The 26,106-nt window shown below is 40.2% G+C and overlaps 1 pseudogene; it reads right to left on the bottom strand.

Annotated features, from left to right (window-relative positions):
- Positions 1-1,344: 1,344 nt before the first annotated feature.
- LOC133219309 (arylsulfatase H-like) lies at positions 1,345-20,948 on the bottom strand (annotated as a pseudogene).
- Between the last annotated feature and the right edge of the window lie 5,158 nt (positions 20,949-26,106).

Here is a 26,106-nt window from a genome sequence, read left to right as displayed (position 1 = left end):
TGGCTGGCTACTCCCGCAGCGCTCACCAGGGGAGGAGGGCGCTCGCCCCTTCTGCAGCGGCTTTTAGCGTATTTTAGTCATGTAAAGGTGCTTCATGAAAAGAGAGACCATGACAGGTAACCCCTAACCAAAACTGACTGCTGAGAATGTTATATTATGGCACATTCTACGGAATGGGAAGACGAGCAGGCATAGCCTGCTCCATTGGCTTCTGCATTTCCCCAGCTGTGAGAATGAAGAAACCCTGTGTACAGTATCACCATGAATTCATCAACTTACTGTCACATCATCACATACTGTCACATTATTCAGTCACAGAAGATGAAATTCATCTCAACTAACTTTAAGTTAATGTATGTTTCTAAGTTGAAAAATGAGTGGGTTTTATATCTGATGTGGTCAGTTTTGGTTGCCTTTTCAGTCAGTGACGAGAAACAGGGTGACTGATCTAGCCTGGATGTGCTAAGCAGAAGGTGAACCACACCCTGTGAACATGTGCATCTCTTCAGTGACTGTAAAACAACAAGCTCAGATCCAGGCAGCTGCATTTGGTCACACAAATGTCATCCTCCGGTGTAAGCAGGAGGGAGGACTCAGCTACCAGGCACTGGCCTGTTCTCTTTTACACTAGTGGAGGGTGACATGAGCAAAGACTTGGTGCTTGTTGAAAGCTCAGGAAAGTGTTACAGCTGCAGCCAGCTTGTCTAATGCCATGGCTGAAAAAGAACGGAAGCAAATAACATAGGACTGTAGAAAACAAACTCATCATCATGGCTTGACTTCGCGAACGAAGATTTGGGAAGGGCATTTACCCACGCTTACTACAGGCGCGCTGATGACTAAGAAGGCCAATGTGGGATAGGCAAATCCGGCTACAAAAAGCACAGCAGAAGGTCTCCTTGGGTGGAACAGGTGGGACACGATTCTTCCTGTGTTGTCTTTTCTCCTCGAGACTAGTTCTTCGTGAACTCTCAAAGGAGTCAGCGGCATTATGTATGGTGTGCCTCCAAGTCTCCCGATTGGAGGCCAAGGTGACCACTGATGGAGTCAATATGGCCAAGGCAAGTATTGTTTCAGGGAGTCCTTGTATCTCTTCTTTGGGGCACCTCTCTTGTGGCTACCGGTGGCAAGTTCACCGTAAAACACGATCTTGGGGAGGCGGTGATCCTTCATTCTAGAGACGTGCCCTGCCCAGCGCTGCCCTCCTAGAAAACAAACTACTGATCCAGATAAAGACCTTATGTGTGTAGTTTCTTTTTCTTCAAATCTTGCACTAAAGCTGATCCCAAATGTTTCCACAGAAAAAGCAATAGAAGCACTGCAATAACAGGAAGATTCCTCAAGCTATGCTACCCAGGAAGCAAAACCCTTCATCTCAGGCAAGACAGGATAGCTAACAACAGAGCCGTTCTGCATCTTGAAGAAGAACTGGGAGACTGAAGCAATAAACTTACTCCAGATACATGTACATATACTTTTACATGATATTCTATTGGAAATTAGAGGTCGTTGCCTCATCTGATCTGCAGGAGGGGGATGTTTATACTCACTGTCCTTTTGGTGCCACCGCACTGCATGCAGAAACACACCACAGTAGTGAAACATGAATTTGTGCCTGGAGCACTGAATTGTCCCTTCAGCAAAGGCACAAGATGTGTGTGTCGATTACCGTGACAGAGAGGATGGACTCTCCAGATTGCTTCAGAATCTCAGCCTGCAGCTGGAGCATGAGCAATACTCACCTCCACATGTACCACATTAGGTTTCAAGTCTCATTTCTAAACCAAGCTACTGTTTAGCTAATAAGCCCTGGGATTGTTAATTGTGTGGATGGGTGGAGACCAGTGATTAGCAGTTACTAACAGTTTTTGCAATTACAGCTAGTTCACACATCCTGCCTGGAGAGATAAGTCACCATTACTGTAATTTTCCTGGAAGTAAGCCATAATCATAGCAAAGGCATGGTTCACAGCTTTCAATTTTGCTCCCTGAAATGGAAGTCACTGAAGTCACTGATAGCTCTGGGAGCTCAAGGCTTTGGGGAAGGGAGGAAAAAAGTAAAATCCACTTACTGAACTGGCTAACAGTTACACACCACCATCACTTTTTATGCTTTTTGCTCGAATGGCTTAGCCACCCATGCTTTCTCATTTTCTGTAGAGGAGTCTAACACAGGTGCTACAAACTGTTTTCTATTGAGGAAGCTACTTCTCTGGTACTGGCAGCCAAATGCAGGCCACATGCCTTTTGTTCCACCTTCTGTACTCATGAAGAGCCAGGCATCTAGTCTTGGAAAGGGCTCTGAATATACTGCATCAACGAAGACTTCCCACTGCAATTTCTATGGAAATTGTCTTGAGGTAATCCGAAGATTTATTTGTTTTAACTTGATTTCTTTTCCATTCCTCTGGTCTTTTAAATTCACTTCTCCATTGGCTCTCTTAAAATACTCATTGTTTTGAATAGTATTTCAAAGTGAGAACCATTAACTGATTACAGATATGAAACAATGTAGCTAAAAGACAAGATTCCAAGGTGAGGGTCAAGTTAGAAAACAAAAAAAAAATATCATAAAATGTTGAAGCCCAGGCACCTATAAGACCTTTGCTCTGTTATTCGTCCTATCAGGGGCAGAAATGACAAGTCATTGCTGGAAAGCATTGTAGGGAAAGTGGCAAACAAAACTTGAAACTACCTTATTAGCTCAGCTAATAAATCACCAGCTTAATGGTAGCTTATACTAGCTTATTGTTTTGCTAAGTAGCACCCGACTTTACTATGGAAGAGGTGTGTTCATAGTTACAGCCAAGAGGCAGAGCTTGTTTTGAAAGGCTGACCAGGTGGCATGACAGATTATAAACAGGGCAAGTTCAGCTGCTTGTGCAGTAATCTTCATGCTATGTAAGATAATGGTATCTCATGCTTTGTTACTCATCAGCAGCTGTTATCATTATTCGTATACATGGCTTATTTAATCCTCTTGTTTTTAATATCCTGTTAGCAGTGGCAGCAGTGAGTTATACAGGTATTTATGAATTATACTAGAGTTTTTAACCTAGCTAGTTTCAGTGGGGCATCCCCTGTTCTGCTGTATGTGGACATAAATAGGAATACCTTTCTGTAATTAATCTCTAAACTGATATTTTATCTCCTCTTGTCTCTAAGCAGGCATGATTTCTTCGTTGTCCTCTCACACCGAAACCTCTGTATAATCACATTCACCTTTCTTCTCCGGACTCTCCTGTTACTGATATACTTGTGTTAGGGTAGTCAAAGTGAATCCCCTAGGTTAGGTTCTGAGCTATTCAAGTGAGCTCACTGTCCTTTTTGCATGTGCTACTGGTAAGGAAGCTTCATATCCAGAACTGAAGTCTAATATAACATTTAGGACTGTTCCCAGATGAGATCCCAGATATATCACACATTGCCTGTATGGTTCATCAAGTAATTCACTACTAGACAACGTGCATTTTGATACTGAGCAAGGTCAAGGCACCCAAATCTTTTATAGGGAAATAACTAATGGGAGCAGTTTTCATGCTTTCTTACACAGTAAGTGCCAAGCTGCCCAAGCTGTCAGAGTGGCTTTTCAAGGTTTAGCAGTCTTAAAGGCAACTTGGAACTAAAAGGGGGTACAAGTGTACTGGATTCCAAGGAAAAGATGCACGAGGTGGGGAAACATAACAGAATCTGTTCTCTGCAGATTGGTGAATAGGGCAAGATCTGTTGCTTAAACTGCAGTAAGGAAATCCAAGGTAGGTCAGAAAAAAAACTTCACTAGCAGAGACAATGAAAACTGGATTATCTGGGAAATCATTAAAGGTGTTTAAAGAATAGGTTAGACAATATAGCTGTCAGGAGTAGCTTTGGTCAGTGATGCTCTCTGGGGGCTGAAAGATGAATAACTGATGTCTTGAATTTGCCTCAACCCTGCAATCCAGTATTATCATCCCAGCACACAGTTTAGTAAATATGGTCTATCTGGATGTATTTTATTCTATCATTTTCTTAAGAGGAAGTCTTATGCATGCACACACTACCAAAATTTTACCTTTATAGGTCCCATTCCACCCACCCAACTGAGAATTTCCTATGTGAGCCTCTAGGAATCCTCCATGATCAGACTCAGAATAAACAAATGTGGTATTCTTCAAGCCTTCTTTGTCAATAACATCCAAAAGTCTGGGTATAAACAAAGGAAAACATCAAAATTATATCCAGAGATGCAGTCAGACTTTTCTTAGGTGTTGACTCAAAATTCAGGAAGACCAAGTCTTTCTATTAACCTGAATGAGTTATGTTATGAACTACCACAAGCAATGCAAAGTATAATCCTACACTAGAGAAATAATAAGAGCCCAATGGAAAACTGCTGAAAGTGTCCAAAATTTGTTCATGATGTCTATAAACCCAGAAAAATAAAACCTGAAAACAACTGTAAAATAATATAAATGAATGATCCTTTTATTCAAAGTACTCAGAATACTGTCAGCTTTATGCTGTAAATTCTCTGAGTCAAGGATTGTATCTATTGTGGAGCCTCAAGCATCCTCAAAAGATTAAGTAGTGCTTAATAGTGCTGCCTAGATTCCTAATCATCCAAAACTGCTGTGTCACACCAGGAACTGAAAAGGGACTCTGAGATGAGGCTGCACACTACCAACCAAAATCTTCTCTTGATGTCAGTGACAAAAACTTCAGACTGCAATTCAAACCTAACTTCATAAGGAATGCTTCAGTACTGATAACATCAAATGATTATACAGAATATTATTTATCTTTGATTGCTTGTCCTCATCAGCTTCTGCATCAAATATATTCACCAACAACAGCTTCCATAGCTCTCTCTTGTTGAAGCAGAAAGGAACAACAAAGTAAGGCTTAGGTTTAAAAATGTAATTGGCACTCAGAGTCTGGATTTAAACTGCAGTGAGTCTTCATGATGTACTGACTTCACGCAGTTTATCAAGTGGAACTCCATAGCTTTTTAACTTGACCTTTTGACCAAGAAAGAATTCTGGCCTATGCTCCAAAGATTATTATTTGATAAAAATGAACAAGCACACAAATCAGCCACTCTATAATGTAATATCATCAGCACCACTTTGATCTTCTGAGACTAGACAGAGCTGGATGAACATCATACATTTTGATTAACAACATGATCAAGCATGTTTGATTATTTGACTGCATTTAACACTACAGCACAGGTGTGTGTCCATTAGAGAAAAAGAACAGATCCTCTCAAGGAAATTTGAGCTTTCATCTTAAAGAAAAAAAAAAGAAAAACAAACCCCAAACAACCCCCCCCCCAAAAAAAAAAAAACTCCAAAGCATAGAGGTGCAGTGATGGTCTGGCATCCTCTGGAGCTAACTGTGTGTACAAGGCAAAAAAGCGAATTCTGTGACAACCTCTTTAGATTCTTTTTCACATTCAAATGAATGAAGGATTTTCTTCCAGGTGGCCACTTACCCACCTTCTAGTCCATCTGCTCTACATTATCTCCGTTTAGGCCATGCTGGCTTCTTCCCTGAAACTTCTCTGTGGTAATGAGAGGGATGTGAACATGTAAAAGGAAAACAAGGAGAAGAAGTTTTCTAAGTTTGCTTGTGAAATGAAAGAAAATAGTAATTTCTCTGCTAACTCACTCAGCTCAAACAGTGATATTGTAGTGACTATCGCAATAAAAATTATTATGGTGGTCTAAACCAAAAATTTTTGATTTTGACATCTGTGTAGTTTTGAGGTTTTGGGAGACAGAGTGGATTAAAACACCCCTCAAATATGTTGATTCTGTATTAAGACCAAAATAGTAACGGGCCTTTTCTCTTTCTGGATCCAAATTAGACATGTGTAGAACATTAAATAACTGGGAAAGTTCATAGCCAAAAGTGACAGACTCTCAGAGGCAAGGAGAACAGGACTTGCCAGCATCAGGACAGGTAGTTCAGCACATGCCAGCTGCCTAACCTAGTGGTGTATGACACAGGGATCGCATTATTTCTAAAAATCCTTAAAAAGGCAATACAATTTTTTGTTACCTTTCAGTGAATGAAACTGCCTCCTTCAGCATATTAGAAATATTTTTTTTTTCTCTAGATTTATCAGCTGTTCAGTGATATCATGGTTTCTGATCAGGATGCGGTTCCAGTACGTAGTAAAACCATAGCTGGAGAACCAGGAGATGAAATACAGAATACCACAGATGGCCAGACATGATTATTTTCCATTTTACTGAGAATAAATTGGTGAGTTTTCCAATCAAAAGAGTAAGCACTAAAAGGATGATCATCTGAGTATAAAGCCAATATGTATCTTGAAAACTTGGCCAGTTCAGGGTCATCTGTGCCTTGACACTTATTCAGAAGGGTGAAAGTCATGCCATAAAAAATAATCAAAGCTGTGATTTAAAGGATGATGGCAGTGATTACAGTGTAATTTGCAGTTCTCACCCATATGCCACTTCCCTGAAAACATAAAACAAAGATCTTCAGTCCAACATCATTATTCTTGGGTGTGTCTGCCTGTATGTCTAATGGGTCGGCTGCGCTCCTTGCTTAAGTTGCAGCCAAGGGAGGAACTGGTCTGGAATGGGGACAAACTCAGGGAACAATTGTGCATTGGCAATTTGTCTACCTAGAACAGCTGGTTGTCCTCACTTACCTGTTAAAATTCCTCACAGGGCAGTGGTCCAGCTCAGAGGCTTCCCTGAATAAGAAGTTGCAATAATTGGTTCTTATTATTTTTCACATTAATGGGTGCCTAATGGGCACCCTTGTGCCAAAAGGTGCAGCTAAGCACAGAAATATGAAACAATTTATGCACAAATGCTATCTGACCTTCACAGTCAAGGAACAGATTTCAAGATGGTGTACATATTGGCTCCGTGTGTCTATATTCATCCTGAAATAAGTAACAAAAGTAGGCCTTTCCAATTATCCAGTACAACTGGACATATCAGAGTATATCATATGCTGATGATCATCCTTAATGAAGTCATGTTACAGAGCAGTGTCATTATCCTGACATTGAAGGATGGACAGGCTTAGGGACTTTTACCTAGATAAATAACTTCTGAGAACTGCTAACCGGTTCTGCACTTATGTATTTGAATGTAGTTTACAGCATAAGCGATAGAAGACTGCAGTGAGCTAGGGAAAGTTCACCACTTTGCACAAGCTGTTCTGAAGTCAGCATCACAAAGGCTGACTTTACTTTAGGAACTAAATGACACCTCAGTGTGCTGCAGCCATGTAGAGGTGTGAAAATCGGTAATTACAATTAAGCACATGACATCATTTACATCAAAATATTTAAAAATGACAAGTGCTTGAAAGACACAGCCTTTAATTGCTGTTCAGACAAATTTAGCAGAGAGTGAATAGAATTATTTTTCTTGGACATGTATTCTGATCTGAGTCCCACTGAAGTCAATGCAATTCTTTCAGCTGTTCTTTGTCAGAGTCTCTTGTTTTCAGAAAGAAACTACTTTTAGAGCTAAACTGTGACAACAAACAGGATGTATCAATAAGCAGAAAATGTAGCCACCAGATATATTTAAGACCACTGTGGTATCTGGGTACCAGACAATATGTTTCTACTCTAATGGATCAGTGAACATCTCTGTTCTTCCTAAAGCAGTGTGTAGTGGGCAAACAAGATTCTTTCCTTTGCATTTGCTTGTGTTTGCAGTGTACATCTACATATTCCATATGTCTCCATGTTGGATTGTCAGGTATGCTGTGCTGACACTGGGGTTTGCGGATGGTGTTCTGAAACCCCTGCTGATTTTGAAAGTTATGCATATAAGAAATTCCACTTCAACTGATCCTAGACATTTTGGCAAAGAAAAATATTTACAGCAGCAGCTCCATTTGAATAGCAAACAATGGAAAGGCAGCAAGTTGCTATGTCTCTTACCTGCAAGTGCTGTAGAATAACCTTGCTGGTGCAATATTCTGCTAAAAGCATTTTCATTTGTTGGGAGCCCTCCAGAGCACCCATTCCAAAAGAGAACCCACTGGTCAGTGCAAGATGGCATGCTTAGAGAAGAATAACAGTCTTTAAAATAAAGGAGGCAAGATTTCAGATTTTCAGTCTTCTCAGATTGTTTGTGCTAATGCATAGGCCTCAGTTACCTAAGCCTAGTGCCTTTTTGTAAGCCATTTAGTATGCCCCCCAGACTGATTCTGATTGACCACCAGAACAATATCTCCTCCAAACTCTACATAGCAGGTGCCTCACCTATGGTAGTGTGTCTACAAATGGCACTAAGATGTCTGTGTTTGGACATTAGGCATTACAACTAAAGTTCTATCAAAACCTGAAATTCTATCAAAGATTAAGACCATCTTAAGAGCCTGAATGTGCACAAGTTCATGGGACCTGATGAAATCCATCCGCAGGTCCTGAAGGACCTGGAGAATAAAGTTGCTAAGCCACTGGCCATCATATTTGAAAAATCATAGCAGTCAAGTGGAGTTCCTGATGACTGGAAAAAGGGAAATATAACCTCCATTTTCATGAAAGGGAAAATGGATGACCCAGGGAATTACAGACTAGTAAGTCTCACCTCTGTGCCTGGCAAAATCTTGGAGCAGATTCTCCTGGAAGGCATGCTAAGGCACATGAAAAACAACAAGGTGCTTGGTGACAGCCAGCATGGCTTCACTAAGGGGAAATCCTGCCTGACCAATTTGGTGGCCTTCTATGATGGGGCTACAGAACTGATGAGCAAGGGTAGAGCATTTGACGTCATCTACCTGGACTTGTGTGAAACATTTGACATTGCCCCACACGATTTCCTTGTCTCAAAATTGGAGAGACATCAATTTAATAGGTGGACCACTTGGTGGATAAAAAACTGGCTGGATGGCTGCACGCAAAGAGTTGTGATCAATGGCTCAATGTCCAGCTGGAGACCAGTAACGAGTGGTGTCTCTCAGGGATTGGTGTTGGGACCGGTCTTGTTTAACATCTTCATTGCTGACATGGACAGTGGGATTGAGTGCGCCCTCAGCAAGTTTGCGGATGACACCAAGCTGTGTGGTTCGGTTGATACGCTGGAGGGAAGGAATGCCATCCAGAGGGACCTTGACACGCTTGTGAGGTGGGCTGATGCCAACCTTATGAAGTTTAACCATGACAAGTGCAAGGTCCTACACCAGGGTCAGAGCAATCCCAGGCACAGCTACAGGTTAGGCAGGGAAGAGATTCAGAGCAGCCCTGCGGTGAAGGACTTGGGGGTGTTGGTTGATGAGAAAACGAACATGAGCCGGCTTCAGTGTGCGCTCGCAGCCGAGAAAGCCAACCATATCCTGGGCTGCATCAAGAGGAGTGTGACCAGCAGGTTGAAGGAGGTGATCCTGCCCCTTTATTCTGCTCTTGTGAGACCTCACTTGGAGTATTGTGTGCAGCCTACAAGGATGCTGGAGAGAGACTCCTCACTAGGGACTGTAGTGATAGGACAAGGGGTAACAGGTTAAACCTTAAACAGGGAAGTTTAGGTTGGATAGAAGGAGAAAGTTCTTTACTGTGAGGGTGGTGAGGCACTGGAATGTGTTGCCCAGGGAAGTTGTGAATGCTCCATCCCAGGTGGTGTTCAAAGCCAGGTTGGATGGAGCCTTGGGTGACATGGTTCAGTGTGAGATGACCCTGCCCATGGCAGGGGGCTTAGAACTTGATGATCTTAAGGTCCTTTCCAACCCTAACTGTTCTATGATTCTATAAAACACAACTTTAAAGGAAAAGGGGAGAAAAATAAAAGAAACTTAAATAGTATAAAAGACTTACAGAGTCAGCGGTACCCACTTCTGAAGTGTACAGTTCATGATTACATTTCTCCTTTAGCAAGTCAAAAATCACACAAGTGGAGCTACACTAATTATTTCTGCCATAAGTGGTGGCTAAGGTTTTCTGTCAGAAATTTACATGGCTGAAGTAAAACCGTTTTAAAATGTAGTTACGAAGAACTCTTCCATGGTCAGACACACTTCGCTATGAAAAGTTTGCCAGGATACTAAAGATATTACACTTAGTATAATCTTAATACCACTGAACATACAGTGTTTACACAACATTTTTTTTCTTTGTGCTTCTACCTCTGGGTGCTTTTCACTGTTTAGATTTTCACCCATTTCTCTGTTGTCATCTAGCCACATTGAGTGTGCTTTATGTGGGGATTTTCTCACAGAAATCAATCACTAAATCAGGTCATCTTTAGTTTTGCCCATCATTGAGACCCCAAATCCTTAGATTTACTGGTTCTTAAAGTGGTTTATTCAAAGGGTTTTCTAATAGCAACAATGGCTAGACAGACTGCAGTGAACCATTAGAGAGAGGCTCTGCCTGATCTGATAGGGTGTCTGCCAGTCAGGAAAGCTGCTTTGCTTGGAGTACAGACAGCAGCTACAGCAATGTGCTGAGAAAGTCTCACTCCGACCTTTGTCAAGCCAATGGTTTTTAGGGTCTTAAAGAGAAAAATCCCATCTCTGATAAAAACGTACCACACAGAAGTTTGTAGTATCCCACTTCTAGTTTTGTCAAGGACCTCACCATCAAATTTACAAAGCTCTCTGTTTATCTGGGAAAGCTCTATTGCATATTTTTTGAGATACCTTGAGTACTTAGAAATTATTTTTCCATGGATGCATGTGTTGTTATCAATAAAATGAGGGAGCGGGTTGGCAGGGGAAGGCATTTCAGGTCTAAAACTTATGCAGCATAGTGAAAAATAATCCATTAATAGATGTAGTACAACACAATTTCTGAGAGTATAATAGGTTAAACACAGTATATATATATATGTATATAGATATGCAATCATTCTATTAACTAATCTATATACAGATTTTTGACTGGACTGGGGATAAATACATCACATAAACTGAGCTGTCGTTTCATAAACAAGCCTACTGGAATTGTTAGATGATATTAAATCCTAGTCTCAGTCCTTCATATCTCAACCCTGGAGTTGTGGAAACCATAAATTATATGCCTTACAAATGCAGTGTACAGACATTTGCAAAGTTCTGACTGGATATGCTAAAGGTTAGAGGTTCAACAATGTTGCTCAAGCATGCTGAGTAATAACAACCATTACTCCAGCAGGAATTACTGTATAACATTTATTCTGTACATGGTTTGAAAAGAGATTGATCTATCTAATCCATTATTCATAGAATCATAGAATAGTTAGATTTGGATAGGACCTTAAGATCATCTAGTTTCAACCGTTATTAATGTATTTTCTAGTACTCAAATTCACCAGGAAGGGATAATTTATTTTTTTGAAACACATTCTTACATTATTGTATCATTGCCATTGCAACCGACATCTCCAATAACAAGATGATCATCCAGTATCAGTAAAAACCTGGGCTTTGAATTCGATACATAGGTTCTTGGAAACAAGTATCAAATTAACCAAGTGTTTAGGCAATTCCTAAAATTGAAATTAAAGAAATAATAATAAAATATACTTGTAAGCTATATAATAGTCTAAGCTATTAAAGTCTTATGAGGACTCAGTATAGATCCAAACAGCTATGAAATACTGCCAGCAGATGGAGCTCCTGAATACTTAACAAAAGAGTCTTCTAAAACCAGCAGTATCTATTTATTTTTTTATTTGGATTTGCACAGGAATTTTGTGCGCGTATTGTGTGCTACACAGAGCAACTGGAAAGTGCTTCTTCAGCCATGGGACCATCTGCAAAATCAAGGTTTCAGCAACCAGCTTAAACTTAGTTTTCTTCCTAGAAGACCCTAAGAATATTTCAGCACTTCTCAGTTGCTGAATGTGTTTGCAAGAGGCAGCTTACAGATGTTCACCCGAAGTAAAATACAAATGAAATATGCAATGAAATGGCTGCTAGCGGCTTACTCGATACCTCAATGTGATAAATGCATAATGTATCATACTATGTATTATACGCAGGCACAGCTACAGGTTGGGCAGAGTAGAGATTCAGAGCAGATCTGCGGAGAAGGATTTGAGGGTGCTGGTCGATAAGAAAATGAACATGAGCTGGCTTCAGTGTGTGCTCGCAGCCCAGAAAGCCAACCGTATCCTGGGCTGCATCAAAAGGAGCATGACCACCAGGTTGAAGGAGGTGATCCTGCCTCTCTGCTCTGCTCTCATGAGACCTCACTTGGAGTATTGTGTGCAGTTCTGGTGTCCTCAACCTAAAAAGGACATGGAACTGTTGGAACAAGTCCAGAGGGGGGCCACGAGGATGATCAGGGGACTGGAGCACCTCCTGTATGAAGATAGGCTGAGAAAGTTGAGGCTGTTCAGCCTGAAGAAAAGAAGACTTTGTGGAGACCTCATAGCAGCCTTCCAGTATCTGAAGGGGGCCTGTATGGATTCTGGGGATGGACTCTTCATTAGGGACTGTAGTGATAGGACAGGGGTAATGGGTTAAAACTTAAACAGGGGAAGTTTAGATTGGATATAAGGAAGAAGTTCTTTACTGTGAGGGTGGTGAGGCACTGGAATGGGTTGCCCAAGAAAGTTGTGAATGCTCCATCCCTGTCAGTGTTCATGGCCAGGTTGGACAAAGCCTTGGGTGGCATGGTTTAGTGTGAGGTGTCCCTGCCTATGGCAGGGGGGTTGGAACTAGATGATCTTAAGGTCCTTTCCAACCCTAACTGTTCTATGATTCTATTCTATAATTCTATATATACTCCTAAACTTCTATCATGTCCTATACAAGTAGGGTAAAAGGCCTTGAAATACCAATAGGTATGTCAAATGCTTTCAAATTTCAATTCCTTCAAATAGGATTTGAGTCAGAAATAGCTAATCCTTTATTAGCTGCTCTTAGATTCTCTGTGAGTTCATGAGGATAAGGCGATGGGGAAGAGAGATCAATTTACATTTTCTTAAGCACAACACTAAAAGACAACAAATATCTTTTCTTACCATTGTTTGCCCTAGTAAGCTTTGTGATTTCCCCTTGTATGAAACAGGTACACAGATGGCCACATACATTCTGGTGAGATAAAAATTAAAAAGTAAAAATAAAATCAGAGTCTAGTAGTTGTGGTGATCTTGTCTGTGAGGTTGCTCATTACCTGCCCTGCATTACCATAATCATATTGAAAATGCCTGTGTCTGGCTAGAACAGAGAAGGGCTTAACTGGACAAAGCCTTGATTACACGGTCCTTACATTCCTAAACATGTGTTTGTGGAGCCCTGTTGAACTGACACTACAAGGCAGAAAGGGCTCTTGGGAGGACAGGCAGGGTCAGATAACACAACAAGCAGTTTTGCAAGATTCCCTGCTGCCAATGCTCCCTGCTGCCAATGTCCCCAGAGGGACTTGTGGACATTTGGAAAGAAGGTTAAATGTCTGTGGCTTTAAAGGTGCCAGTTACTCAATACATGCATAGAACTGTTGATGTTTACCGAAAGGATGGTTTTCAGCATTTTGCAAACAAGAGAATGATAAGTAAAAATAGTATCTCATTTTTACTTAACCACAAATTAGCTTTCATAGAATCATAGAATACCAGGTTGGGAGGGACCTAAAAGATCATCTGGGCCAACCTTTCTAGGCAAAAATGGCCTAAACTAGATGCCCTTATACAGCCAAATCTTGAAAGCATCCAAGACTGGAAACTCTATAACATCCCTGGGGAGGTTATTCCACTGGCTGATTCTTATTGTGGAAAATTTTCCTCTTGGGGAGATTCTGACTGGACACAAGAGTAACTTGTGCCCATCACTCCTCATCTTTTCCATGTGAAAAGGTCCAGGAAAAGAATCTAACCCTTATTGTGAGCTTAGAAAATACCTAAGCTACCTCAGAGAAAAACCATCCTGGAAACTAATACTGGCAGTATAATTCTTTGGGAAGAGACTGTAACAACCTTAGGTTTGGATGACACCTAGTACTTTCAAATTTCATGAGTGGAAACAATTTCTTTGCTGAAATAGAGAGCAAACCTAGTCACTTTGGACAAAGAATGGCTCGTGAAATGCACCCCTTTTCCTCATGAATGGCCACAGACTAAGAGATAACACGGCACTGGAATCATGCAAACAATCATGCAGAAGCACACAGTAAACTGCTTCCATGAGGGACTGGCATACGCTCACCTTTGTGCTGTACACTGAAGTAAATTAGAGATGACATTTATTCCTTCACTGTGAAAGGAGATAAGCATCTGAAATATCCCACCCATGTGAAATGCCTACTTTTCCATGCCTTTTCATTTCAAACCAGCACAGAACAAAGATTCTGTTTGCTCTATTAAGGAACAGATTGAAGCTAATAACAATATTTACTTGCTGTAACAACTAAAAGCATGTTTATAAACACAAAGTCTCTTCTAAACACAGAGAACTGAAAAGGTCCATCTTGACTAGTTGTTTTGTTTGTTTGTTTGTTTTTTTTTCCCTCCAAAATCAGCATGTTCCCCAGTGGAAAAATGCAGCATGTTCTGAGAAAATGTCTTTCTGCCTTTTTGGTGCATAAGAGTGTTCCAGCTACCTTGTAATGTCAGAGGAATACCAAACTGGCCAGACTGTATTCCTGCCCTATGCGTTTCAAAGGATGAGACATAGGATTCAAAAATTGCAGATGTTGTTATTCCTCACAGAAAAATAGCATTAAAAGAGTCAGAACATGGGGTCCATGGATGACTTTTCCAAACAACATCTAGATGCTTGTTTGCCTATGGCTGAGACAATATGGTCTAAAAAAAAAAAAAAAAAATAGAAAAAATAAAATATTTTGATTCTATTATTTTTGATAGGGTTGGTTACGCTTCCCCTTTCTGTTGGCAAGATCCTGAAGAGCTGGGATCCTGAAGTACTGGGAGCTCCTCATCCTCCCTGCCCACTGGCTGAGTTGGAGATTAATAAGGAAGCAGCAAAATCCCTCTTAGCCAATGCATCGGCTGTTTGAAGCAAGACCTTACTGCTAATGCAGATGAGGCCAGAAGCCTAACATGATGCTTTGAAAAGCAGGCTGTATTAGTGTGAAACAAAGGACTCACTACTAGGATCTCAACTTTTGATCAGTATGGTAGCAGTACCTCAGAATCACAGCTTGGAAGCAGTTCCTCTGAAGCCCCAGTGAACCATAGCTTGTGGTCCCATAAGACAGAGCTGAAGTGATGATCAGGCAAGTGAATGAAGGCATTAACCTGCGAGAAGGAAGAAGTAGAAATGGTTCTGGTCCTTACCTGTAATGGGAATGTCTGTACACTGCTTTAAAAATGGAGACAGAGCTCTGCTTTCCCAGCAACTGGTAAGCAGCATTGCATTTGACAGACTTCGGGTGCACGATTAAGCCAAAACTATTGCAATTAAACTGTTCTCAGCCTACATTGAGTAGCTGAGCCATCACAGACTCTGGAAGCTGTAGTGGAGCAAAGGAATCAGACTGATCCAGAATCCAAGAAATCCCTTGATTTCACATGGGTGTTTGATAAGCTTTCCAAGCTGGTACAACAGCTCTGCTGCCTTCCACATTCTCCCCACAGGTTCATGCAGCAGACCCAGCCTGTCACAGCAGGCACTTTGATATTTAGACAGAGAATTTGTCCAACCCCTCAGGAAAGCTATGAATTTCTAACCAGGGATGCACAGTGGTGGTATTAAAAAATACTTGGATTTTAATACCATTGGCTGCGCTTCATGATTTACTGCAAGTCATTTAAGGAGCGCTTACTGAAGAACTAGAAGTACAAACAGACTTGTATAAAAAAATGCCCTGAAACATCAATATGTGTATTCACATTCTCTGTTAGAGGCTGATTCCTTTTAGAAAGCAGAGTTTGGAAAACCTCAGTAGGATGTGATGAATCCACTACTAGGCCCCTGGGGCTTGTGGAGGTTCCTTAGCTGTTAAATGAAAAAAAAACAACAACTTAATTCATAAATCTAATGTCAGCTTCTAGAAATCAGCAGTTTCTTACAGAAATCTGAGAGAATACTAGACTAATTCCTTCTGTATGTCAGTAAGACAAAATAAATGACCATCAAGACTAACAGAAAAGGCCAACCCCTTTTAACAATGTGCAAAACAAACCCTCATCTCAATTATTCTTGTTCTGAAATCTCTTTTGCTCCTTGGCATGCTGAGCAGTCCTAATCCTCTAGGAAGTGTATGGGAGGAAGCAGGCTGGGACTTGCTCCTTTTCCTCTCACTCTCCCTCCTCCCTCCCATCCCTCCTCTTCCATCTGCAACGCAGACTCCATCTGGGATCCTCGCCAGCAGACTGGAACTGCTGCACATTCTACATGAATTCCAGGCGGAGTACAAAGTGCTTATTTTTGAAATACTGGCAGAACATGGCTACTGCCTTGTCTAGCTTCCCTATCCAGTTAATTCTGGGCAGATTTGTGTCTCTCTATCTGCTCTATTTCAATGCCTCAGAAGAGATACTATAAATAACAATAATAACAAGAGGTGCTCTAAGTAATGACAATAACAGCGCTGTCTTTGTTTCTCCCACTCTGCTTTTCCAGCCTTCCAGAGAGGGTAACAGGACTAGCTTGTCCTCATGTTGGCTTTTGTTACATTTTCAGGCAGAATAGACCTACCTGTACTGAAGATGTCTAGACAGCATTTTCTTCGCCCATCCCCAAGAACTGAAAGTTTAGTGTGCTCTTCCCCCTTCTTTCAGAACTCAACTCTTATAATAACTCCAAAGGTCTTGTGCAATTACTTGGGGGAGATCTCATCTATTTGCTGTCATTTCAGTTCTACAAGTTACTGGAATACAGTGAATGCTGTATACAGTGAATTTAACACTGTGTTCTAGAAAACTCAGTAGGAGTCAGTAAGGTGGAAAGATGAAGCAGCTTAAACTATCAGACTCATTCAATACAGTGGCAGGGAAAAGCAGGATTGGTGGAAGTTATTTGTTGACCTCCTTAACTTACGACTATATTAGCTTATTTTTACAAGATAAAATTTGTCATAGTGGGCTACTTCTACCCATACCTATTTTACGGCAATATGTGTTTTGCATGTCTGCTTACCAACTTGTTATGCTTGTGGGGCAAAGATATTGCTCTTGAAAGAAAAAAATAATTCTCAAATCAGAGCATGCTTGACCCAGTACAGAGGCAATAGCTGTGATTATTGCCTTCATCAGAACTAAGTTTTAAACAAGACTTTTCTGTTGTTTCCCTCCTCTGCCTTTTCTTAATTTATTTTTCTTTCTGCTTCACTGTTACAAAGGGAGCTTTGTAACAGAGCGGCAGAAATGAGGTGATTTTTATCTGTGTATGTTCAGCCCTGCAGTATTTCCTCTTCTGCAGCTAACCAGTTTTTCACTGTGCCTGAGCACAGGAAGCTTCTGTTTACTCCCTGCTGCATACAAACAAATTCTCTGCCAGCAAAACTTACTTTTTGAGTAATTGTGTGCTATATAGTACCACTTTTTATCTGTTTTTTTTTTTTTTTTTTCACAGATATGAGAGTACTAAAAGCATTACTGGCATCCATGTAGTCCCTTCTACCTTTGTCAAGTTTTCCGAGTGAACTTACAGTAGTGAAGAATGTATATTGAAAGAAACAGAAATTTGTGAAATTGCTTCTATTGCACCCTTACGAAAAAGCACTACGAGCTAAGAAGAAAAGCATTAATCAACAAAGCTGGCCAAGCAAGGAAATATTTCCAGGGGTATTTGGCAGGGAGAGGGAAATGACACAAAACAAACTAAAACAACCTTTTTCCATTTACTAAACTAAAAACCTCTAAAGTTCTATAAGCATGCTTATAATAAACTTTGGCTTCATGTACTCCTACACAAATACAGCTGTTAATACTGTTCAAAGCCCTAAAATATCTGCAATTTCACTGCAAACCTCAGTGCAAAGTAACATCTCCTTAGAAAGCCTGGCTAGGGTGACACTGCTGCAGGTTTTTTGGTTTGCCTTTTTTGTTTGGTTGTTTTTTTTAACTAGTACTGGCAACATCCCTTTTTACAAGTTGCAGTTCGTGAAATTATATATACTGCTATATATATATACTGCTATATATAATATTTTTGAGCATTAATTCCAGTATGACTCTCAAATGAGCCTTGTTTTTCCAGAACTGGCATTGAAATAGTGCAAATTATTAATCCAAACCATTTTTTATTGGCATCTCATATGCAATAAAATTGCTTTCACCAAATTATCATGTACCAGGATCACCTTCTAAGGAGGAAAATCTTTTTTATAACTGTTGCAGAGGTATTCTGCACATCAACATGTTGTACTTCACGCTGTCTGTGATACTTCTTATTGGTACTCAGCTAAAGCTAAAGGTGCAGGTCTGTTCAAAAAGCTGTTCACAACTTGAAGATGATCCCTCACTAAATCAGATGTGCTCTGTGTTGCTCAGCATCTCCACAATATTTCTTCAGAGATAACAGAGCAGTACAGGAAGCAGTAATGACTGAAACTACTATATTGAGATAGCCTATAGGGGCACAATTACAAACATCTATAGTTCTGTGTAGGAGTCTAGTATTTCTTACTGCTGCCTGCTCAGCAGAAGGCTACATCTGCCTTTGGAAGTTTTTTCCTTGGCAGCTGTTCAGAAGCGTAAAAAGGCATCCCATAAAAGTAGTCAAAACCATGACTAAGAGGATGGTGACAGTGATCATTGAAGATTCACAGTTTATACCTCGATGCCATTTTCCTTAAGGTTTTAAAGCACAAAAAAAAAAAAAAGAAAGAAAAAAAAGAGAACCTTAAGGTGGACAACTCAAATCGAGCCTAAGATTGCCTTGTTCATATCTGTTTGATAATTAGGTGAGTCAATCCATCTTTCAAGAGTATCAACACATTCTCCATACACATAAAGATGCTGAGTGAAACCAGTCAGGTGAATAACATACCATAATGGGCGATCCCTGAATGATTCTGGAATGAACAGAGAAATATTCAAGATGCTTAGCTGCTGAGGTGGAAAGGGTCACATAAGGGTGGGATTTCATTTGCTTTCACTGAAGATCAGGGAATTTAAGTGCCCTAACTCATTGGCTTCTTTAACAGATTCCTTTCCAAACTTTCAATTCACAACTTCATTTTAACATAGAGAAGATAACTGTAAGAGCCACTAAACTTTTAGCCAATGTTGACAAACATTTTGATCACCAGACTCAGCAAGATGATTTCTCAAGCATGCCTCTACTCCATATAAAATGGACAAAAAGATATAAACCAACATTTCACTTTATCCCTGGCCAAAACAGAGCAAGTAGACAGAAGATGTTGTCTGCTTGGAAAATATGCTAGATCAAAGGATGCTGAGGTTTGCTGCGTTATGTGATTGCTGAGTAATTACAGACTAGGTCAGAAAGACTACAGTTCATTAGCTCATGATTCAATGCAGCCACATCTAATTCCAGCACTTGGAGATGACAATGCATTTGGCACAGCCAGCCTGAAACCCTCTGGCTTGAAGAGATCCATCACGGAGTGTCTGGTACTTAACAGTAATAAGAGCAAATGGAAGGGAAAAGAGATTTTCCTTGTTGATTTTTAAAGTATTTGGCAAAAGAATGATGAATCTTGAAACTGCTGAGGTCTGATCAAAGCCACAGACAGGAAGGTGCTCTAGGACCGTGTTTCCCTGGCACCTTTGCATTTTGGCTTCATCTGAAGAAATAACCGCCATATATCCTTGGGACCTAACAGCCTCATCTATGAGATGCTTGTGCTTTGTGGGTACAAACTTTGTTCTTTTCTTTCTCCATTCTCTTTTGTTCATCTGCCTTTTGCCACCTAAAGACAAATGAAATACCGAAGACGTTTTTCTGGAATAATTCCCACATTAAAAACTCTCATGTGGACAACATTTGAAAAATCTTAGGCCAAGCAAAATAAATACCCGTTATAAACATGAGACAGTTTTTAATTCTTCCTGCTCTGGGTGCTCTTTACTAATATTACAATTGCCTTAAAACTCTTCAGACTGCAGCATTTTTACTCATCTTAAAAGGGGTTTTTTCCTTCCCATCCCATGTTTCCCCCCCCCCGCCCCCACCTTTTGGAGAGGATTTGTATCAGTGACAAACGGAACATTTTGCATGAATATATGAGCTAGTTACATGAATTCCCTTCAAGATCACACTAAAACATTTTCCCTTACCTATGAGCCCAGTGGTATAGCCTTGTTGCAGCAGCCTGGCAAATGTTGTCTTATTAAGGAGGGAGCCTTCTTGACCCAGTATTCCAATGCAGTGCTTGCTACCTGTTGCTGGACACCATCCCTGAGGAGCAGCTCTGGTCATTCCTCTGGACCTTTCACTCTCTGCTGGCAGAGACTGGGCTGCTCCTGCCAAACTCCACATCAGGAGCTCAACCTGAAGCCAGCAGAGTTCCTCAGAAGACGGTAAAGCCAAACATATCTTGCAGGTACTCACATCACATTATCAACAGCATGTATTAAGCACTTCAGGTAGTCAAGAGTTGTATTTCAAAACAAATACTACTTGGCACCAGTTTTACCACCAAACTGGAAAAAAAAATCAGTGGCGACAGTATATAGGAGGTTTCGTTTTCTGCCTTTCTGAGTAACTGTGATAATTAAGTCTCTCTGTCCTCTATGTAACACAAACAAAACCAGTTGCATTTCCCTGCCTCAGGGATGTTGCATGAAGTTAGGTGAGAGACAGTCCACCCAACATACAGACTGATTTTGCATTTAGAATTCAAAGTAGGCATCTAATTTTCCTTTATAGCACCTAGTGAAAGATGAATATCTATAAAGTCCTCCCTAAGGCACTCTGGACAGGTGAGGAATGGATCCAGTGGAATTTTGTGACTTTCTGAACTGTGTCAGCAATAAACTTGCCCATTTCTCTTGGGAGCCCTGTTTCAACCCCTTACCTCTAACCATCACCATCAAGAGGGATTCCGCCAGTTTGCCCCAGGTTGTGTTGCAGTGAGGAACTGACATGCATTTCTGCTGCTGGTATTTCTCCATACCTATTTATTTTCATCCTTTAGATCTCCCACATCCAATCAAGTAAGCCCAAACTTCTGTTAGTTGGCACAGAGCTTTGTGGTGGAATCTTGCGTTAGAAGCACTGTGGGTAATTTTCATCTCTATACTTGGACTACTCATTTTAAGGAAAGGAGAATTTTCTATTGCCAGAGTTGCACCTCTCAAGAGCTACAGGGTCCTTCCAGGGACAAATACATTCAGTTAGAGATACATCAGGAAGGTCTCTAAAGGACCCTGAAAATAAGCAAACCCTGACAACCTATGTCATTCACTTGGGCATTCTTTCCAAGCTGGGGACAAGAGTAGTGCTTTCCACCCCTGTCACATCAAAAAAACCCACAACCACACAACCAACCAACCAAACCAAAAAAGTAAACAAGGGAATAATGAAATCTGCTTTTACTCATGTCTGCAGCCTCATCCTAGCACTTTGTTTTCCCATAGTGCTAAATGCTGGATATTTGCTGATCCCTGTGGTAATCCTGCTTGTGGATTAAGATAGGGTCAAGGACAAATTTTGCCTCAGGTAATGTACTGCTTACAGTTTGAAGTCTATATCCCAAGCTGCTATCTAACAATACTGTACATTATAAAATAACCATTTTTAGAGCTCGAAGTGATCATCTTTCAGGAATACATGAAGGAGGAATGCATAAGTTTAGTTACTAAACACTGATAAGTCTTGAAAGCAATAGGGCTGAAAGAAGTAGGACATAAAACATGCAGATATACAGAGAGATATAAAACTTTTCAGGATTACCTAGAAAGCTATTCTATTTCTGGAAATGGTAATGTTGAAGGCACAGACAGAGACTTCCACTTGAGAGACAGATCTTATTGTTTAAATACATGAAGACATTAAGTAAGTATGTAGTTGAGATAGTCTTAAAAATTATTTGGCAGCTATTATCACTAAGTGATTTTACATCTGCTTAATGCATCATGTAAGTGCAAAACACTAGGAAATTATAGGTCACTGTATATAACTTTTATTTACAAGACTTTTTGTCTTGTAAATAAATAGCTTTGAAAGCTATTTACAAGCTCTCATAGCTTTATTGGCAATGACATTCAGAGGACAGGTTAGAAACCACTGGCACAAGCATTCAACTGTTGAAAGAAATCTTACTAAACTATACAATTTGGTGCCTGTACTTGCCTTAGAATTATTCAAGGTGATATTGCACTCAGTGCACACCTAGGGAAAAGCAACATTATGAGATCATAGCATACTGCTGTTCAAGAAATCTGCTCCTTCTAGATTTCACTGGTAAGTTACATCTGTGCAAGAGCCTGGTGCCTTAGACTACTTTTCTAAGGGTTTGTATAAAGGGAGAAAGAATTTTAGAATGCTGGGGCTCACAGTCAGGGAGCGATAAAAAAAAAGCAGGGGGGAAAGAGCAATGATGACATGATTTTGAATGGAGTCACATAAATGATTCAGGAATGAGAAAAAATGCTTTGAGAGAAGAAGAGCTTAATCAAGAACAAGACAGTAAAAGATTAATTATCTCATAAATTCATCTGGAGAAAATACAGGTCTTGGGAAAGCTCATTGATTTTGCTGAGACAGAGCCACTATTTAGAAAATGAAGTCAGACAAACAGAGCATGTATTTTCTGCAATGTGATATATTGTTCAATTATTGTTCTAAGCAGAGCATAATACAATCATGACTGTATACCTTAAGTGAGAGAAAGAAAAGTATTGTAAAGAAACACAAGCTGTGGGACTCCACAGAGTAATAGCTGAAATTTAACAGTTCACAGTAAACATGATCAAAGTAACAGTCTGTTATAAACTATGCAGTACCTTGTCCAGGAGCCACTTCATGAGACACCTTTTTCTATCTACCTAAAGGAGCTCAATTAAAGCTAATTTTAAGATTCTCACCTAAGGAGTTAAAACAACTTGAAAAGCCCTTGACTTGAAGGAGATGCTTCTCAGCAAAACATTTCTATTTCAAGATTGCTTTTCATTCTCATAGTAAAAACCTTTCTCACTGTATAAATTCTGGATCATATAATCCCAACGTTACCTTAAAATACTACTGCTATGGACTGATTAGTCTTTACACAGACAAAGGGGGCTCTGAATACATGTCACAGTACTAAGATACTCTCAATGGGACTCTTCCTCAGGCAAAGAATCACTGGAAGCAACTGTAGATTCCCTAGCATCTACTAGAGCTGATTATTTTCAAGACAAAAGGCAAGTACAGTCTTATCACCACTGCTACTTCTTACAACTGAAGAGTTCTCAAGTTTTATTATTAGCTAAAAACATTACTTCATTTACAACCAGAAGTACACATCATCAGCTATTCAACCTAGTACCTCCACATAAAACATCATAGGACTGTTATAACAGTTCAAACATTTCTGCAAAATGAGGCTAAACCCTCAAGACCCATGCAGAGGAAAAACAGAGCAGCACAATGCTGTGTGGACTATTCACCTTAGTTAAACAATTTTGGTTGCCTGTAAACCTTATCCAAAACTTATTCTCTCCTGCAGCTGATACTACACAAGTGCCCTACCACCTCTTTCACCAACTTCACCAAACATTAACTAAGACTTAATTGACTTACAATACAATTCATTCAGCCTGCCAAGAATGCCACAAAGCCTTCAGCTGCCTCAACAGTTACTTGAAGAGATTTAGCAAAATAAGCTTTTGCTTGGTTTATTAAGTGACCGAATTAGGTGGGCCTAGCTCAGATGGATTTGTAACAAATCCAGGCTGTGCTATATAGCTTTTTCTAGCCAGTTGCCTTATGCAGACCCTGGTTTGGGTTTGTTTTTTGTTTTGGTTTTTTTTTTTTTTTCCAGTTTTGCTTCACAGAAAGCAAGCTGCAAGTCTGAAACTGCTAGATAATTAGCCGCTTTTCCTACTGCAGCTTGGCTCCAGGCAGTTCCCCATCCCCCAGATATTTCACCTGTTGAATATATTCTCAGATTAGAGTCTATTCTTCTTGAAGTCCTGCAGAGAAAAAAAGAAGGCAAACCTCCACTTCAAAAACACCTGCCCATGACCAAAATACTTGTTGATGCCAGACATATTCCTTTTTTCTTTTTAATATTAACTGTATTACTTATTTATGACCTGGATTACTTTCTACTACCTGGCTAGCTCACTGTCAAGAGCTCAAATGCTCCACCTGAAATTAAGCATTGTAAATATTAACCGATAGATCTTTCCATTTGCAAAATAAATCTGCATGCTCTCTTGGCATGGCAAAAACCTGGTAGAGCAGCAGTGAGAAGCTGCAACTATCAGTGCCATAACACCACCATGATAAATGGAAAGGGGGATAGCCTGAAGGTGAGCAATTACTCTGAAAAAAAAAAAGCTTTCAAATAAATTGATGGCAAGAAGAGGTTAAAAACTGCAAAAAAGAGAAACCAGTCCCATGGTGTTAATAGAATGTACAGGAAACTCTACATTCTTTGTGAGTATGACTACCCTAAAGAAATACCTACCTTAATCATATACTTTGTGTTCAACTGGAAAACAGTCTAACAGACTCCTAACAGTGGCAAATGTTATAGATGCTAATTATACTTACTGTCGAGGAGACTATTCTGATGGACTACTTGTTTTTTACCAAAAGAATACCATTTTGAGTCTATTAAAACTGCTTCTGTGCCTACATCACATTCCTCAGACTACACAATACACGTGAATGCTGATACATGATACATGGAGACAGTGACTGGCTGGGCCAGTATCCTCTGTGTGTGTGTGTCTGTGTCTTTGGGATACATGTTGGGCTTCACCACTGGTTGAACCAGCAAAGGGAAAAGCAGCAGCAGTGCCCCCAGCCTGAACAGAGACCCCAGGTTTCCACAAACACAGCTGCGCTCCAGCAGCTGGGCAGTAGGGTGGTGGGCTGGGGTGACTGGAGGAGGTGGCTATGCTCCTAACGTCACTTAGTATAGACAAATGTAAGGTTATATTTCCCAGTATTTCCCAAAGGAAAAGGAAATTAAACAAATTTTAAAAGGTTGATTTTCTGCTGCAACTGCACAGGAAAGCAGGACACCACCACCTGCTGACTACCCAAAAGAAAAACAGTATGGTTTTATCAAGGCAACCTTTATTATTGTCCATGATGGTTCCACACGTAATGTCTGTATTACAAAGTACTGAATGTTTGTTGGTTCCATGACACTTTGCATGTCAGCAGGGCCTGATGGCTGGGCTTTCATGGGCAAACACCTCTGCCCATGACAAATTCTGGCTCAGCTGTTTTCCTCTATTCTCAAGCTCCAAATGCATATCCAGTGCTATGAAGTATTTCAGTGCAAGAAAACTGGCTCAATCATACGAACAGGTATTTCCACATATTTTTAAAGGTGTTAAAAAATTGATGGGATGTAAAATCCCAGATACTAAAACTGGCTTGAGAATGGCAGTGAGATCTTGGAAAATGAGAAAATCAGAAAATGCCAGTCTGATTACAGTAATTTCAGGTAAAGAAAACACTGCACATTGAATATGAAAAACCTTTAAATCTAGCCGAAGAAAGGATCAGTGAAATAGAGTACATTCAAATGAGAAATAATGCACATACTGTTAACAATGGAGGAAATAAAACAGCAATCCAGTGCATGTGAATTGATGGATTCAGTTAATCTCTTGAAGTTTTCACAGTAAGACCCAGTCCTTTTCTCATCAATAGCACTGATGGAGCATTTTGGTGAACTAGTCTGTGAAATGCATGAAGTCACAGCATAAAATAAAACCTTGCTTTTAAGCTGTAGGGCTTTGTTTACCTTCAGATTTCCTGGTGGCTGAATTGTGGGAAATGGGAGGAAAGAAAACCAAGATAAAACAAATATGTATCAAAGAAGATTAACAAGAGAAATGGGTACTAGCAAAATACAAAAATAATAAAAAATGTGAAAAAAGTGAATAGGCAAATTATGTTGCCAAATGCCTTTTTAATAGTAAATTAGAGTTTGTTTTCATAACTAGTATTGGGCATCTTTCTAAAAGTCTTTTTCTGAATCTGCTACTTGTTAGCAGGAATCAATTATAACAGATACTGTCAGCAATGTGCTCAAATGGTTCAACTTGTCAGCGTGGCAATTCTGTGGCCCTCGATGACACCATGCCCTTGCCAGTGCTGCTG

Source organism: Neopsephotus bourkii, unplaced genomic scaffold, assembly GCF_033783945.1.
Source record: "Neopsephotus bourkii isolate Nb327-2 ecotype Australia unplaced genomic scaffold, CSIRO-AGI_Nbou_v1 NB_1346, whole genome shotgun sequence".
NCBI classification, from domain to species: Eukaryota; Metazoa; Chordata; class Aves; order Psittaciformes; family Psittacidae; genus Neopsephotus; species Neopsephotus bourkii.
The sequence above is the reverse complement of the archived record's forward strand: the minus strand, read 5'-3'. Positions and strand labels throughout refer to the sequence as shown.